This window comes from Hemicordylus capensis, chromosome 15 (assembly GCF_027244095.1).
Source record: "Hemicordylus capensis ecotype Gifberg chromosome 15, rHemCap1.1.pri, whole genome shotgun sequence".
NCBI lineage: Eukaryota > Metazoa > Chordata > Lepidosauria > Squamata > Cordylidae > Hemicordylus > Hemicordylus capensis.
The window spans coordinates 11,199,881-11,218,171 of NC_069671.1; the positions used below are offsets into that span (position 1 = coordinate 11,199,881).

Here is an 18,291-nt window from a genome sequence, read left to right on the forward strand (position 1 = left end):
TGGCTGGGGAATGGGAGGGGAACACAAAAGGAGAGAACTTCAAAATGTATTCAAAGAGACTAGGAGGCAGAGAGAGCCCTTATAGTGTGCCTCTTTTGAAGCAGATACATCAGGAGGAGAGGAGGAAGGACTAATTTGATTTTGTTATTTTTTGTTATTTTCTGAGTATAATGTGCTGTGCTATTGCTGCTATAACTAACTGGTTTTGCCAGATCTCTGATTGTCAAAGATGGAACTTGGGTGCCTGCATTGCGTGAGTTATGGTTTGTTTTGTTTGTGAGATAGTGGACCGGGTCTCATGACCCGTGAGACCCGGTTTTGGGAAGTGAGCAGGAAGAGCGGGCTAAGCCCGCTATCCCCGCTCACGAGCGGGGAGGGAGCCCTGGGCGGCCAGATCGGCCGCCCACACGATGGCCGGCTCTGAGACGGAGCCAGCGGGGGCTGGTGAGCACGCAGGGCATATTGGGGAGACCCCCAAGCCGGGAGGCTACTTTTAAGCCTCCCAGCCAGGGGTCTACCCACAAGTAGCCGTGGCGGGGAGCCGCACCGCGCCTACTCACGAGCAGATAGCCCGGGTTTGCGGAGCGCTTGCTCCGCAAACTCGAGCTAAGGGGTGGGCTACAGGAGCGGGTTAGCTGCTCCAGAACCACCAGGCTCGGCTGCGAGCCCGGTGGTTCTTACGATCACAAAAATCAGGCTAGGATTTTCCTAGCCTGATTTTTGTGATCATAAGAATAGCCCCAGTGTTGTGGTGGGAAATGGGCAGTGACAGCTCAGTCTCCTTTCTCTGGGGTACCTCTGAGGGACACCAAAGTGGGTTGTGTAGTAGGGCATGATGGGTGCTATGTACCACCCAACCCACAAAAGAAACGGGCAAGTGAGTGATTTTAAACAATTTGTTAACCTTTCAAAGGAGGAGACAACAGAGAAGGAGACTGAGAAGGAGGAGACAGAGACGAGAAGGAGATGGAGATGGAAATAGTGATGGAGAAGGAGATGGAGACAGAATTGGAGGCAGAGACACGGATGGAGAAGGAGAAGGATATCCTCTTACCTGCTAAGGCTATATAGCCTGAGCTTTGCCCCACCCTGCCCCGTTTCTCATATTTATCTATTCTATTTAACACCTTCTGCCCCATAATTAAGATGCCATCTGCTTGGTAGTCAGCAAAAACCTCATCAAACATCTCTCATCTCAGCCCAGGGATGGTGCAGGGAATACCAACCAGGATAGTCTATCAACATTTTGCTCTCATAATGAATGGAAATGGAATCAATCTCTGTAGGGATTTCCTTCAAGCCCAGACTTTAAAGCAGATTTTTTAGTTAACAGGCTCGCAGGCCACACGTGCAGAGGGAATTCAAGTTTCCTGGGGAAGCAACTTCTATTAAAGACTTGTAACTCCTCCCTGCTCTTCTCTCGTGGAAGCAACTCATTAGCCCATAGAACAGCAGTGTTTGAGGTGAATGATGGTAGCTGAACTTTTCTTTAAGAATAAAAAGTTGGATTTAGTCATCAAGCCTGACAGCGAGCATCCAATTCTCCAGTAGCCTTTGCTGACCACCATCAGTCAATTTCAGAGTTTTAATTACAGATGGGTTGCAATTTGTTTTTCATCCGTTGCATTGTCAGATTGCTGGACCAAAGCTATTAGGCTGGAAAGCAGAGAACCACCTTGCACTTGGATTCTTCAAAAGTTCTGATTTATCACTAGGCTTGCAATGAATATTCTCCCATTCTGATATTTGCTTTCGAAGTAGGCAATCAGATGAGCCAAACTGATTGCAAAAAAATCATCTCACCAAATATGTGCTTTCCTGCCAGGGATCATGGTGTATCTGAGTGTCTGTGTTAAAAATCAAAATAAATATAATTTATTTTATATGTCTATCCTGTTCTTCTTCCAAGGACCTGGGGGTTGGTGTCCATGATTCTGTTTATCCTCACAACAACCCTGTGAGGTAGGTTTAGCCAAGAGAGAAGTGCCTGGCCAAAAATCACCCAGTGAGTTTCATGGCTGAATGGGGATTTGAACTTGCATGTCCCCAGTCTAAGTCCAACACTCTGTTCACTATAACACATGGGCTTTTAGTTTTCTGACCATGGAGCCAGATTTTCTAAGCAGGAAAGTTCATCTTTCAAGCCTCCTACCCCACCCCACTCAACAGCCCTGCCCATAATAAAAGACTGCTTTTGCATGAAGAATCGTGTGGCTTCCCTGCGATTCTTAGTCGTGCTGAAGGTCCCATTTGGGATGGAAAAGTGGGGTGGCAGTATTTGAAGAAATGTTATTAACTAATTATTAAAAATTGGAAGTCATTAGGAAGATAAGAAGCTGCCTTCTACTGAGTCAGACCCATGGATCCCTATAGCTCAGTATTGCCTACATTGACTGGCAGTAACTCTCCAGCAACTTTCTCAGGCAGAAGCTTTTCTCAGCCCGAGCTGGAGATGCTGCCAGTGATTGAACCTGGAATCTTCTGCATGAAAATCAGATATTCTTCCCTTAAGCTACAGTCCAACATGAGAAGTGATCATCCATAGCTACAGACTTTCAGTGTTAGCCAGCACCTAATACTTAGTGCCCAGCTTAGCATGATTGACTCCATCTTGATTGCTTGTTCGCTTACTTCTGGGGATGATGATTGGATGACATGCTAAGCCAACCATCCCTGCCCGAGCTTGTGCAAATCAGAAATGAAAAACAGAAGCATTCAAAATATTTACCCAGTGGAATCTCTCTCTCCTCCCCCTGCCCCAGACTTGCAAGACGTTTCCTTCTTTGGGGTGCCAGGAGAAAGGTGAAAGACAGTGAAGCATTTGTGTGCCAAAGCAGGTGGCCAGCCATCTGTAGCTGTCTATACAAATATGTCCACCAACAGTGTGTTGCTGACACATCAGAAGACGGTGCTCAGAACAGGTGGGAAGTGCACCAGGAAATGAAATTAAAAGGGAGAGCAGAGCTTCCAAGAAGTCCACCTCCATGTGAATGTTGTTGGAGATGTGACCACTACCCCACTCTGGCTCTCAGTCGCTTTCTATTATTGGAACCTTCCTTAAGTTAGAATACCTTTCCCCATTATCTTCCTGATCCTATTCCCACACCACTAGAGACAGCTTCTCTTGTGCTGTTCAAAGAGTGGAGTCCCTTCTCAAGCTTGGTTCAGACCCATGCAAGCAGATTGACAATGGCAAATAGGGCATAACACCCAAAAGGTAGAAATAGCTTCAGTCCTAGGATTAATGGCCTTTGTATTATGGGGAGGAGTTTTTGTAGGTTTACATACATGCATTACAAGAAGTTTCTCCTCCTCCAGTTTCTCCTCCTCCAGAAGTTCCTCCATCCTCCTCCATCTCCATACTTTGCTATGAAACCTCTGTCATTTTTCTGCTCCGAACACATTAGAATTTAATTAGAGCTGGCACAAGCTGTACCAACCTTGAGCAAAAGAAAGAAAAAATCAATTTGCTGTCTGTTTAAGCTTGATTTCATTTCATTATGCCCCTAAATGGATTTACAGGAGTCTATTTAGGATTAAAAAGCAGGCAGCCTATTTAAACATTAAAATACAGCCAAAGGTGGATAATTTACCCAGGTATTAGAGAAACTTTGTCTTGTCATGATGAGAAGATCCATTTCCCACTTGGGAAGTTCATTACTGGCTAGAGCAATGCTGGCCGGAGCCAAACCAGGTCTTCTCAGAGGTTTGTTGCTGAGGTTTGTTGTCTGAAAGAACATCGATCCAGGTCCAAGGCCCTACTTGGCGTTGGGGCACTTCACAATGGAAGGATTTCCATGGATGTTTGCTTTGCAACCAGATTCAGAGCGAATTTACTATTGAAAAGAATCCTTGAGCTAGTGAGGAGGGAGGAGGCTGAACACTGGGAAGGTCGAGTAGATGGTGGCGGGAAGCAGGTGGTATTATACATTCTGACAATCTTTATGAATGTATTTTGTTTTACAAAACTGGTCATTATCTTTATATATATTTCTCCTAGGCGTACCCATCACTAATCCCATGCTTGGCAGGTCTCGTGAGGGTTCGGGATAGCAACAGGATGGATGGGAGGGGGGAAATGAGCAGCAGAGAGGCAGCCCTCTGTACTGCTGCAGCTCTGCTCTGCCTGGCCCCACAAGCCACAGGACTCTATGACAACCATGGCCGCCAGCTAATAGTTTAAAGTGACATGGGAGCAGAGATGATCAAAACAAAAGGTAGAGTGGGCTCCATTTTCATCCTACCTCACTTATAACCTGGGTAGTAGATCTGGGCTACCCAGGTTCAGAGCTGGTGTCGGGAGGATTCTCAGTGCTCCAGATGACCACAGACTCCTCCTCTACCCAGGAATCTTTGTTCATTAGAACCGACTTGCAATCAAATATTGAGAACATGCACAGCTCCTGACGTAGGGTAGGCTTCTCCTACCTTAGTTCTGATCATGGAGACAACCCCATTATCTCTTGGGAAATCATGATAGGAAGTTGTCTCTTAGGTGGTCTTAACTCTGCCTCGTGGAAGACTTTGAGCCGGGTCTCATGATCAGTGAGACCTGGTTTGCGAGAGTGAGTGGGGAGAGTGAGCTAAGCCCGCTCTCCCCGCACACGAGCAGGGCGGGAGCCCTGGGCGGCCAGATCAGCCACCCACATGATTGCCAGCTCCGTGACGGAGCCAGTGGGGGCTGGGGGGAGCGTGCAGGGCAAGCTGGCAAGACCCCCGAAGCCGGGAAGTGGCTTTTTGCGCAGTGGCTACTCATGATTTTAAAAAAGTTTGCAGAGCGCTCGCTCCGCAAACCCAGGTTTAGGGGCGGGCTACTCGAGTGGGTTACCTGCTCAAGAATCACCGGGCTCACAGCCGTGCCCGGTGGTTCTCACGATTGCAGAAAATCGGGCTAGCAGAGACTAGCCCTATTTCAGGCCTGCTCAACTTAGGCCCTCCAGCTGTTTTTAAACTACAGCTCCCATAATACCCAGCCACAGTGGCCAATAACCAGGAATTATGGGAATTGTAGGCCAACATCTGCAGGAGGGCCAAAGTTGAGCAGCCCTGCCCTATTTTCTGTAATCGTGTGAATAGCCTCTTTGGCTCTTGGATGGTCGTGATAAAAACTTGTTTCCTGGGTGATCTTGACTTCTGCTTGGCACTGACATGCACCTTCTTCTGGACAGCCTGAGACCAGCTACCAGCTGTCCTTTCATCCCAAAATCTAACAATCTGTCTGGAATTTTGCTGAGGTCTGAGACGAGTGAGGAAAGTGCATGTCTGAGCCAGCCTCTTCCCTACCGGAATATTGTTATTAATCTTATGATTTTGCGTTTCTTGTGTTCCCATCTCTCTTTACACTAATCTGGTTTCCTTTGCCTCCAGTTGAAGGGTATTCTACCAGCTCTCTACATTTTAATTAAGTCTCTCTGGAACGCAATTGCCTCCACTAGCCAGTCTTCTGGTGCCGAACAGAATTCCTTTCTTACCTTCAAGCAAGATAATAGCACTTGAGAGAGTGGAAGAAACACCCCAGGAATTAAAACTATTTCAAACAAACAAATAAAAAAGTTACATATTTTCAAGAATTGTTTCTTATTGTGAGCATATTATCAACTGTTTCCCCCATTTTTTTGTTGGATGTTTTTTCCTCTCTTCCGGCTGCAATTTTCTTTTCAACATCCCGAAATGACAGAAGAACAAAGGCAGAAGGGAAACTCACAAAGAGAAAAAGCTCGCTTTCAATAAATATATCATTGCACACGCACAGAGTTGCAAAATCGGGTTGCCAGCTCTGATTATACATGTCTCCTGAAGAGGCCAAACTGTCATTCAATTCTTGAACAGACTTTTAAAATGTTTAAATAATAAATCACGGAGAACTTAAGAAGAGGTTCTTTGCTGGATCAGACCAAAGGTCCATTTAGTTGAGAATCCCGTTCCTCTCAGTGGAACTTAGCTACATAGGAAGTACCTTACACTGAATCAGGCCCTTGGTCCATCTAGTTCGGTATTGCCTACAAGGACTAGCAGTGGCTCTCCAAGGTTTCAGGCAGGAGCCTTTCCCAGGTCCCCTGCTAACTGGGCAAAGAGGCACCTTTTTAACGTGGTGGTTGGTTGTCTTTATTTAGCAGGGGGAGAGTGACTGGCCCTCTCCACCCCCAGCACAACGTACCTCCAGTGACTGTTGCTGGTGTCTCTCTTAGGTCTCTTTTTAGATTAAGAACATAGAACATAAGAACAGCCCTGCTGGATCAGGCTCAAGACCCATCTAGTCCAGCATCCTGTTTTGCACAGTGGCCCACCAGATGCCACTGGAAGCCACAGGCAGGAGTTGAGGGCGTGCCCTCTCTCCTGCCATTACTCCCTGCAACTGGTACTCAGAGGCATCCTGCCTTTGAGGCTGGTGGTGGCCCACAGCCCTCCAACTAGTAACCGTTGATAGACCTCTCCTCCATGAAGTTATCCAAGCCCCTCTTAAAGCCATCTAGGTTGTTGGCCATCACCACATCCTGTGGCAGAGAGTTCCACAAGTGGATCATGTGTTGTGTGAAAAAGTACTTCCGTTTGTTTGTCCTTGACCTCCTGGCAATCAATTTCATGGAGTGACCCCTGGTTCTAGTGTTGTGTGAGAGGGAAAAGAATCTCTCTCTCTCCACTTTCTCCACGCCATGCATGATTTTATAGACCTCTATCATGTCTCCCTGCAGTCGTCTTTTTTCTAAACTAAAAAGCCCCAGGTGTTGTAGTCTTGCCTCATAAGAAAGGTGCTCTAGGCCCTTGATCATCTTGGTTGCCCTCTTCTGTACCTTCTCCAGTTCAACAATGTCCTTTTTAAGATGTGGTGACCAGAATTGTACGCAGTACTCCAAGTGTGGTCGCACACTTGTGAGCCCTTTGGGGACAGCGAGCCATCTTATTTATTTATTTATTTATTTATTCATACATTTTTTTATTTTCTCTGGGTTACTTGGAAACTTTGGTTGAAAAGCAGTACATAAATATTTTTGTTGTTGTTGTTTCCCAGCCCTACCTGGAGATGCTGCCAGGGACTGAATACAAATATGATGAATATTTATATACTGCTTTTCAACAAAGATAGATAGATAGACAGATAGATAGATAGGACTCCCTATCCGCTAAGGATGCACAGTCTAAAACAGAAACGTGACAGACACCAGCAACAGCCACTGGAGGGATGCTGTGCAGGGGCTGGATAGAGCCAGTTGCTCTCCCACTGCTCCAGTAAAGAAAATCACCACTTTTAAAAGGCACCTCTTTGCTCAGTTTGCAAGGGAATGAACCGGGGACCTTCTGCATGAAAAGCAGATGCTCTCCCACTGAGCTAGGCCCCATCCCCAACTTATGTAGCTTCCTCTTACTGATGCAGGCTCTTGGTCCATGTAGCTCAGTATGGCCTACACTAAGTGGCTGCAGCTCTCCAGGGTTACAGGCAGGAAGGAGTCTTTCCCAGCCCTACCTGGAGACAGTGGCCTAGGTCATTTTGGAGCCTAGACCTGAAGGGCTTCCAAGGCCCCCCGCCACAGGGGCTTTGGAGCCCCACCCCCTAAAATTGTATTTTTATTTTTAGAATGATAGAACGTGAGGATCAAGGAGGACCGGAGTGTTTCTCGTGCTCTCCCTTCTTCAGCTGGGGTTTCCCCTGGAAGCTGCTGCAGTGGTTTAATTCCACCAAACCTTAAATAAATTCTGAAGTGATCAGGTCAGCTTCTCTCTGCCACTTGCGTGTGCAAGCCAGAGTTGCTGCGTCTTCACAGCTTGCTCACCATCATTTAGTCTTTTAAAAGTTTTAGTCTCTCTCTCTCTCTCTCTCTCTCTCTCTCTCTCTCTCTTTGTTCAATGGCATTAATAAAGCCACACTGAACAACAAACACCCCTTCTGCACCCAGACAATAGGTATGATTTATTGAGGTCTCAAGAGAGCGTACCCATTGCAGAAAGAAAACTGCATCGATGCTACCCCCGTGATTTGAATGCAAAATAAATACAGCAAGGGGGGAAATGGGGTGGGGTGGGGTGGGGGGACTGGACTGCTTGCGCACTCGTAAACTCCTGCCAAGTTCCAGGAAGCTTTACCCAACTTCAGCAGCAAAGGAGCAGATGCATCATGCAGGAGGATGACAAGGCCTTCCCTTTAACGTGACATCTTGTAAGCAGGAGAGAACATAAGAACATAAGAACAGCCCTGCTGGATCAGGCCCAAGGAAGCCCATCTAATCCAGCATCCTGTTTCGCACAGTGGCCCACCAGATACCGCTGGAATCCTACAGGCAGGAGGTGAGGGTATGCCCTCTCTCCTGCTGTTACTCCCCTGCAAAGAATTTCTCTCTATTCTCTTTCTCCACACCATGCATGATTTTATAGACCTCTATCATGCCTCCCTGCAGTCATCTTCTTTCTAAACTAAAAAGCTCCCGGTGTTGTAGCCTTGCCTCATAAGAAAGGTGCCCCTGATCATCTTGGTTGCCCGCTTCTGCACCTTTTCCAGTTCTACAATATCCTTTTTTTTTGTGGTGACCAGAATTGTACACAGTCCTCCATAGGAAAATAGGAAGCTGCCATATACTGAGTCAGACCATTGGTCTATCTAGCTCAGTATTGTCTTCACAGACTGGCAGCAGCTTCTCCAAGGTTGCAGGCAGGAATCCTTCTCAGCCCTACCTTGGAGACGGCAGGGAGGGAACTCGAAACCTTCTGCTCTTCCCAGAGCGGCTCCATCCCCTGAGGGGAATCTCTTGCAGTGCTCACACATTCAGTCTCCCATTCATATGCAACCAGGGTGGAGCCTGCTTAGCTAAGGGGACAAGTCATGCTTGCGACCACAAGACCAGATCTCAGAGTCTGAACACCCAACACAGACCTACAACATCGGCTTCTCAAAGCACCAGGGTGCTTGTCTGATCTCTCTTGCACGCTCTCACTGCCTGGTTTGGCTTCAGCAGCGTGCCCGGTCGGAGCAAACGGAGTGATAAAAAGTCATTAGATTGATTAGTCCCTTTGTAACTCGGCTGCTCTTCTTCCTGCGGGGCCGCTGTACCGCCCCGCTCCCTTTTCTTCCCAGTGCTTCAAATCTGCTAGACATTGTTCTGTAACAATCAATGGGTCACTGAATAGATGGCCGTTGAGTTTCCATCAATTCACAATATTTAACTGCAGCTTGGGAAAATTGCTGGTTGAGAAGAATGCAATTAGCAGCCCTTCAAAGACAGGTATTTTCAGACTGAAAGGTCTTTCCTTGCCCTCCTCTATTATCTTCCATGATTAGGTAGAGCTGGGTGGTGGCGGGGGGACTCAACCACCCCCTCCCCGGCCACCAAAGACTTCCTAATCTTAGAAGCTTTCACAAGAAGCTTCTTCTTTCTGCGGTGCTAATAACTGTGCATGTTAAGAACAGGGAAATCACTTCCAGATAATGGGGTGGGTCTTTTATTTTCCTTTTGAAAAGCATACTTTTAAAACCCCAAACCAACAGGTTAATTTTAATAAACGTGAATAACACTATTAATAACACTGGAAAATACCTCTTGGATAGAATCTGTAAACATGTAAGGTTAAACTGCGTGCAGAGGAGTGATATCTGATGCCAAACCGCTTTACCAATGTTAGGCTGGAATTGTTGTCAAGGAATGTGAAAATTTGCAATTGGGATGAATCCAGCAAAATAAGTTATTTTGCAAAAATGACAATGGTGGGATCCTGGCCGAAAGAATCCAGATAACTCAGTCTTTCTGGTGACCCTCTGACACTCAGCTGTCTTGAGCCAGGGCTGGTTGGCATCATTCATTCATTTTATACACCATTCAGTCAGCGTGGTGTAGTGGTTAGAGTGCTGGACTAGGACCGGGGAGACCCGAGTTTCAGCACCATTCTCCATTCTGAACTCTCCATTCAGCCATGAGACTTTCTGGGTGACTCTGGGCCAGTCACTTCTCTCTCAGCCTAACCTACCTCACAGGGCTGTTGTGAAGAGAAACTTAAGTATGTAGTACACCGCTCTGGGCTCCTTGGAGGAAGAGCGGGATATAAATGGAATAATCCTAAAGTGGATCAGGGTGGTGTACATCTTTAAAAGATTCAACCCATTTAAAATATTGACATAAACCTTACTTTTAATTGAAATTTTTATTACAGTCCAAGACCAGCAAATATTGCTTCTGTTATGGAATATTTAAATAAATGTATTTTTGCAAGACACTAGGTGTTTAAGGGAGATGAAACTCCTGTGTGAGGAGAGCTGGTCTTGTGGTAGCAAGCAACATGACTTGTCCCCTTAACTAAGCAGGGTCCATCCTGGTTGCATATGAATGGAAGACTAGAAGTGTGATCACTGTAAGATACTCCCCTCAGGGAATGGAGCTGCTCTGGGAAGAGTAGAAGGTTTCGAGTTCCCTCCCAGGCTTCTCCAAGATAGAGCTGAGAGAAATTCCTGCCTGCAACCTTGGAGAAGCTGCTGCCAGTCTGTGAAGACAATACTGAGCTAGATAGACCAGTGTTCTGACTCAGTATATGGCACCTTCCTATGTTCCTATGTTGTTCCTAAACTAGACAGTTTTACCTCCTTTTCAACCCAAGCTACTGTGGGCCACAGGAGAGGGAGAGGTTTGTCTATAAGATAAAACTCATTTTAAAACCATTTATAACCAGTTAAATATTACTAAAGGCCAGGATGAAAAGATGAGATCTTTATGGCTCTCTTGAAGGTCTCCAAGGATGGTAACCCTCCTATACCCGTGGGGAGCACGTTCCAAAACCTAGGGGTGAAAACTAAATAGGCCCGATCCCAGGTTGCCACCAGATGAACTGGTGGCATCCGAACATAGGCCTACTACTATGATGACAACAAATATTTATATACTGCTCTTCAAACAAAGTTCACAAAACAGTTTGCATTAAAAAATAGTACATAGATGAGATGGTCCCCTTTCCCCAAAGGGCTTGCAATCTAAAAGAAATATAAGGCAGACACCAGCAACAGGGTTGGATAGGGACAGTTTCTCTCCCCCTGCTAAATATAAGAGAAACACCACTTTAAAAGGTTCTTCTTGGAAGTCCTCATGTTTTTTTGTGGGGGGGGTGGTGGTTGGGGTTTTTTGTTTATTTGCTTGTGTTTTCTTTCTTTTCTTTTGTTTTCTTTTTGTGTGTCCGTGTGTGTATCTTATGTTGTAAAAAATTGAATTAAAAGTTGTTGTTTTTTTAAGGTTCCTCTTTGCTCAGTTAGAAGGGTCCATCTCTCTCTATCTCAGTCTCAGTCTCAGTCTCAGTCTCAGTCTCAGTCTCAGTCTCTCTTAAATGATCGGATGGAAAGACCAATGTCAGCAAAGCCACAGAGGTTAGGGAAATGTATGTAGGAACATGGGAAGCTGCCTTATACCGAGTCAAATCTTTTTTTAAAAAACCAACATTTTATATCCCGCTCTTCTGACAAGGAGCCCAGAGCGGTGTACTACATACTTGGGTTTCTCCTCACAACAACAACCCTGTGAAGTAGGTTAGGCTGAGAGAGAAGTGACTGGCCCAGAGTCACCCAGCTAGTTTCATGGCTGAATGGGGATTTTGAACTCGGGTCTCCCCGGTCCTAGTCCGGCACTCTAGCCACTACACCACGCTGGCTCCCTCATTGGTCCATCCAGCTCAGTATTGTTTACCCAGACTGGCAGTAGTGTCTCCAAGGTTGCAGGAAGGAGTATCTTTCAAGCATACAGATGCTCTCCCCAACCCCTATGGGGAATATTGTATGGTGCTCACACATTCTCCCATTCAAATGCAAACCAGGGCATATCCTGCTTAGCAAAGGGGACAATTCATGCTTGCTACCATGAGACCAGCTCTCCTTGTAGTTGCAGTCAGCTGATCAGGATCTAAGAGCAGATCTGGATCCAAAGGTCTACTTGAGCCCTCCAGCTGTCGTTATACTACAACTCCCATCATCCATAGCTAACAAGGCCAATAGTCAGGGATTATGGGAGTTCAAGCCATCTGCAAAAGAGCTGAAATTGTGCAGCCCTGTCATCATAGTGTAAAAAAACAACAACACAGTTCTGCCCACCCCGGTCTAAACAATAAAAATCCCTAAGTCTCTAGACTGGAAGAGTAAAGCAATTCCGATGGGTCGTCGGTGGAAAAGAGGGAATCAATAGGATCCTCCAGCCTGAAAAAGTCAAGGAGTCAGATTTCATCTTCCTGGTATTGTGTCTGCCTGATCTTTATCGCTTTTGAAATAAGACTGTGCTCAGTTCATATCCTCCAGAAAAGAAACATATTTTCCCCGTCTACTTCCTTAACAAAGGTCATCAGGTTCCGCTCGTTTATTGCTCTCCCACTATGAATGGATTAGGGGATCGGCTAAGATAGCTGTCACTTTGTATATCGATTCCCATCTAGTTTGTTTGTTCATGAAATAGGATCGGGGAGCACGGAGCTGTCAGATCTATGCTCATCACAATCCGGCAATATTCAGACAATGAGCATTCATAAATACAGGAAGGGTGGATGGGGGAGAGGAGAATGCTCCTGCATTCTTCTTCAGGGTTTAAAAAAACAACAACTAAGGATGCACTTTGTTCTTAATCCCCCAAAGGTCTTCTTTGAGAATGTGGGTGTATCAGGATTACCTGTACTCAGAGGATCCTGCCTTCTGTGTCTAGGACACGGTGGTCCTCAGAGAAGGCGTACCGAGCACGTTGCCTCCAGATCTTGCCCACAGTGAAATCTGTAATGGCTCTTGGGACTCAAGTGCAATATCTGCGGAAGGTAGAGGAAATTAAAAAAAATTGAAATAAGATGAGGAAAATTCCTCTGTGCGGTTGTCCTAAATAAGATATCCTAGCCTGAATAAATCCATGACTCTTTCATCTTAAATTGTATGGTGTTGAGGTGTGGCAAACACACAGGTTGGGGGAATCCCCCAATGCACTTTGCATGTCACGGAGTACATTGTGGGACATCCGGAGGCCGAGAGCAGAGGCGTAACTAAGGAAAACGGTGCCCGGGGCAAGCACTGAAATGGAGCCCCCCCCCGCCCCCTAACATACTACATTATACTTAGGTTTTTCATCACAAGCGCCCGCCGCCGCCGCCAAGCCAGGCCACTGACTGGCCGCCAGGCACCAGCAAAGCAATGGGGGGGGGGCGCAGGCAGCTCGGAAGGGACCGCTCGTGGGGAAGGGGGCACCGACGTGCTCCCTTGACTGCTGCAGCGCTGCTGCACTGAGCAGGAAACATTTGTATTAACAAAAAATTAATTTAAAAAAAAAAAAAATTGGTCATGGCGGCGCCCCCCACGTGACCAGAAAAGATGGTGCCCGGGGCATGTGCCCCCCCTGCCCCCTATAGTTATGCCTATGGCCGAGAGACACGTTGTCCCACCTCTGGAACTCCACATTGCAGCACACAGTGTAGATCATCTGGAATCAGAGGCACAGTGCCTCTCAATACCAGCTGTATTGAGCAGGAGAGAGGGCATCCCCTCACTTCATGTCTGTGGGCTTCTCAGCAGCATCTGGTGGGCCACTGTGTGAAACAGAATGCTGGACTAGATGGACCTTGGGCCTGATCCAGCAGCGCGGTTTTTTATGATCTTAGGAGTCCAGTGGAAGGTGAGTACAACCAGCCTCCCCGTCCCACCCAACTGGTCGTGTGACCTCACTGCCTACAAGGAAGGTATAAGCATGGAGGTAATAGCAACCTGAGTTGGGGACGTGCTTTCTGGACTGTACTACATCAGATTGTTGGGGGAGGGGGGGGAGTTGCCCTGCACAAAGAAATATAGTTTGTCAGGACTGGGTTGGACTTTTCGCTCTGATATGCTGATTTTTCTAGGTTTGGTTTGGTTCTGTTTTAAAGGTGGGGAAAACATTCAAGCGCGCAATCCCTATGAACATGGAAGCAAAGGAATTAAAAGAGGAATTGCAACCAACGACTGCATTCTGCGGAATGTACCAACTGGCCCTGAGCCTCTGCTTCTCGAGAGACAACTGCTTGGGGTGTTTGTTTTGCTTTGTCTTTTAAGTTCACCTTCTCACCTTACAGCCTTCCTCGGTTTCGACATCCCGGCCGGCACCCTCGATGGCTTCAAGATCCAAGCTGATGGAGTTTATTGATTTCTCACTGATCTCTCGAGCCTTATTATTTGAAATTCATGTTCTGCCAGAGTGGCATCAAGAGCCCCGAGTCGGATGGCTTTACATTATTTATTATACATAAACTCGGCAGTTTTTGACAGCTCTCCGAGTTTGCCTTTCAAAGCTCCACTTTGGTCGGGGAGACGTGGACATCTGTGGTTACATTTCTGTATCGGAGTGTTCTGAGCTGGGGGCGCTTATCTGGCATCCCACCACCACCATATGAATGCTAAGTCACCCAGCCTGCATGACTTCCAATACTAATGCGACGTATTTGAACAGAACCTCAGCAGCCCTTACAACAACCCTGCAAGGGAGGTGAGGAGAGCTGGTCTTCTTCCCGAAGCAAGCATGAATTGTCCCCTTTGCTAAGCAGGGTCCACCTTGGTTCACATTTGAATGGGAGACTACACGTGTGAACACTGTAAAATATTCCCTTTAGGGGATGGGACCGCTCTGGGAAGAGCATTTTCAGGCTTGCATGCAGAACGTTCCAAGTTCCCTCCCGGGCATCTCCTATAGGCACGTTCCTATGATCATTCATTCATTCATTACAATTCGACACCACCCAATCTAATGACTCTGGTTAGTTTACAAACTAAAAAAATACAATCATTCAAAAATCAAACGTAAAACAATAAAATCTGAACAATTAAAACAGTTTAAAACAGTTAAAACAATTAAAGCAATTCAAAACAGTTTACAAACCCGAGAAGGCCAGACCAATCAAATAAATATTATTTCAGTCATATCCCAAACCCTGCTGGACAGTGATTCTAAGGTGGAGGGTCCCCTCTATACATGTGGTTCAGGAGGCTTCAGGGATCTCTCAAGCCCCATAGACGTATTGAGGTTCTTTGGAAGGGAGCACAGGCTACAAAACACCCAAGGGGAGAGGACTTGGGACCTCACTCTGTCCCTGAGATCAGGGGATGGGGATGTCACTCAGAGGCAGAGCATCTCCTTGTCATGTGGAAGGTCCCAGGTCAATCCCTGACATCTCTAGGTAGGGCTAAAAAAGACTCCCGTATTGGGGATGGGGCTGCTACTCAGTGGTATAGTATCTGCTTGCCGTGCAGAAGGTCAAGATTCAACAGCTGGATTCTCCCAGCCAGGCTGATTAAACATCTTTGCCGAAACCTTTGAGAGTGGCTGCCAGTCTGTGTAGACAATACTGAGCCAGATGGACCAATGGTCTGACTCAGTAGACAGTGAGGCTCTCCCCACGGACAATCCCCAGGCTAGCCCTGAGTGGCCAGATTGGCCGCCCACGTGACTATCGGCTCTGTGATGGAGCTGATAGGGGCAGTGGGGGTTGGGGTCCGCCCGGCCCCCAGAAGTCCCAGGATGTCCTGCACGAGTGTGTGGGGTATGCTGGGGGGACCTCTGAGGCCAGGAGGCTGCTTGTAGCCTCCCCAGTTGGGGTCTACTCATGTGACGCCACAACGCTGAGCCGTGCCATGGTGGCACATGATCAACAAAACAAGGTTAGCGGAGTTTTCGCTCTGTTAACCTCATTTAAGGGGAGGAGTTGGTAGGCAAGCTAGCCATCGAGGAACCGCCCGCGAGTCCGGTGGTTCTCCCGATGGGGGTAAACCAGGCTGCACTTAGGAACATAGGAAGCTGCCATATACTGAGTCAGACCATAGGTCCATCTCTCTCAGTATTGTCTACACAGACTGGCAGTGGCTTCTCCAAGGTTGCAGGCAGGAATCTCTCTCAGCCCTATCTTGGAGATGCTACCAGGGAGGGAACTTGGAGCCTAGATGCTCTTCCCAGAGCGGCTCCATCCCCTAAGGGGACTATCTTACAGCATTCACACTTCTAGTCTCCCTTTCGTATGCAACCAGGGCGGATCCTGCTTAGCTTAAGGGGACAAGTCATGCTTGCTACCACAAGACCAGCTCTCTTCCTTAGCCCGGTTTAGCCTCATTGCGAGAATATCCTCAGTCCCTTCCTATGTTCAAGGAAAGAGACAAAATGTACAGCTCCACTATCTCACAACGGTCACCAAATTGACTTTTTAAAAAATTGTCAGAGCAGAGAGATAGTTCTCAGGAGCTCACAAGGGATAGAGGCATTCTGTGAATTGAGCCACGATCACTGCAGACTGCAGCCAGGGCCATCCCTAGCAGGCTGGGGGACTGGGGGCGAATCAGGATGTACGGGGCCACCTTAACATTTCATGTCATTACAGAATCATACTGACTGATGGCATACAGTGAAAATAGTGTGAGTGAGTGAGTGAGTGAGGTTTTGGGACATGCCCAACCAGCTTGGCCAAATAGTTCATTTGTAAGGGGGGGTAGAGTTTAGAGAACAACACATGCCCCTTGCTTAACAGTTCTCACTCTGACATTCTGGATTGCAAGCCAAATTGAGCATAGCGTATGTACAAACAAAATAAATAAAGCTTATTTAGATGTTTACAGTTAGCCCTACTTTCACTAGTTGTGAAGTACTCTATGGATAGAGAGAACACTTTCTGGTAGCTTTACTGCAGGAGGAAAGTTGATTAAAAGTCACAAAACAAGCCACTTATAGGAAATTAAAAAATATATTTTTAGAAAAGAAAAATATATATTAAAAACAATTTGTCCAAAGCATTTCAATTTCAATATTCATAGCCCTCCCACCCTGTCCTATATCTGCATATGCGAAACTAGGAGGGGGCAGCCAGGGCACATGCCCTAGGCACCACTGGGGAGGGGGGCGCCAGTGCCATGCTGCCCCCCACCCCCTCCCCAATTTGCAGATTTTTAAAAAAATAAAATAAAATAAAATCTTTTTTTACCTGTAGCCCCTTTGGGGGGCTTCCTAAGGGCCATGGGGGGGTCTGCAAGGGCTCCCCCTCCCCGCACCAGCCTCTTAGATCACTGCTGCAGCCCTTCTTGGGCTAATTTTCAGGCCTGTTTGGGCCTACAAAGTTCAGTGTGGTGGCCATTTTGGAGGTTGCCACACATGCTCAAAAGGCCTCTGCGAGGCCTGGCAAGGCATAGGACCTCGCAGAGACCATTTGAGCATGTGCGGCGGCCATTTAAAAAAAAAAATTAAAAGGCTGCTGAAAATAAAAATGGCTGCCACACATGCTCAAGTTGCCTCTGCAAGTCTCAAGTCTAGAGTTTTCCCTGACCTAGGGAGTCAGAAGAATGCAAAGTTGTTGGCAAGGGACCTGAGCATTTAAAAGACAGATATAAACGGCACAAAAGTAAGTGGACAAAACATCACTTTAAAAGACAGTGTTGGTTTAATACCTTGTAAGCTGGCAAAACTGAAGGATGTGGGGGAGAGGCAAGGAATCAAATAGAAATATTCACTTGAATGCTGTTTAATTCTCTATGCAGAGCTCTATCTTGATCTGAATATTGTTCAAGCAATCTGATTATAAAGTTTGTGGGATTTCAGACTTGGCAAGTGCCTGCCTTTAACTTGTGTGGTGCTTTAAAAACAAACCAACCCTGAATATCACACTGTTTTGCCCTTCTGTGGCTAGGTTGCCACTTCCACCTTCTTCCTGATCAGGCTGCTGGATCCAAGCCTATTGTAAGCTGCTGGATAATTTCAGATTGTTTGGGGCCCCTAGGATGTCCCATTGCAACCATCTCCCTTGAAGGCAAAAGCTGTTGGGACAGAAAAAACCCATCCCTGGATTTCTTGGAGGCAGCAACCTGTAGTGAGGTGTGCTGAGGTGGCAGAGCATTTGCTAAAGAGAGCTTTCACTGCTTAGCAGTATGGAGGCATGCCCAGCATATGGATGTGCTGCATTTCCTTGGGAAGGCAACTGGCACATATGTGCCACATGCGTGGTTGTATGTGTGTGTGTGTTGCTTACAACCTGTTTCTCCTGGAAGTGTCTGAACTTGTATTTTTGAACTTGTATTTTTGTATTTTTGAAAGTGTCTGAACTGTATTTTTACCATATTATGGTAAAGTGATCTGAAAGATGGGTGTCATATGTTTGGCCAGGGGCACAATTTCAGTGCTTGCCCTAGGTGCTATTTCCCATAGATATGCCTCTGTATATCTGCGTCCGATAGCAAAGCCCTAATGCAAGTCATTACAGGTGATCTAAAGGGTGAGGCAAAAATTGGGGGGCTTTTACTCCTTTTACGAAGGCAAAGGGCAGATTCCACCAAATGGGGGTGGAATGAGGGTCCAAGGTGGGGCT

The 18,291-nt window shown here is 46.7% G+C and overlaps 1 long non-coding RNA gene across 2 annotated transcripts in view; it reads right to left on the reverse strand.

Moving 5' to 3' along the window:
* Positions 1-17,056, reverse strand: part of LOC128338168 (uncharacterized) — an 82,147-nt gene extending 65,091 nt beyond the window's left edge. For both annotated transcript variants that reach the window (XR_008312542.1, XR_008312541.1), the window contains exons 1-2: positions 16,918-17,056; positions 12,615-12,744 (exon numbers count right to left, since the gene is read on the reverse strand). This is a non-coding gene — a long non-coding RNA (uncharacterized LOC128338168). The remainder of the gene's footprint in view (positions 1-12,614; positions 12,745-16,917) is intronic.
* Between the last annotated feature and the right edge of the window lie 1,235 nt (positions 17,057-18,291).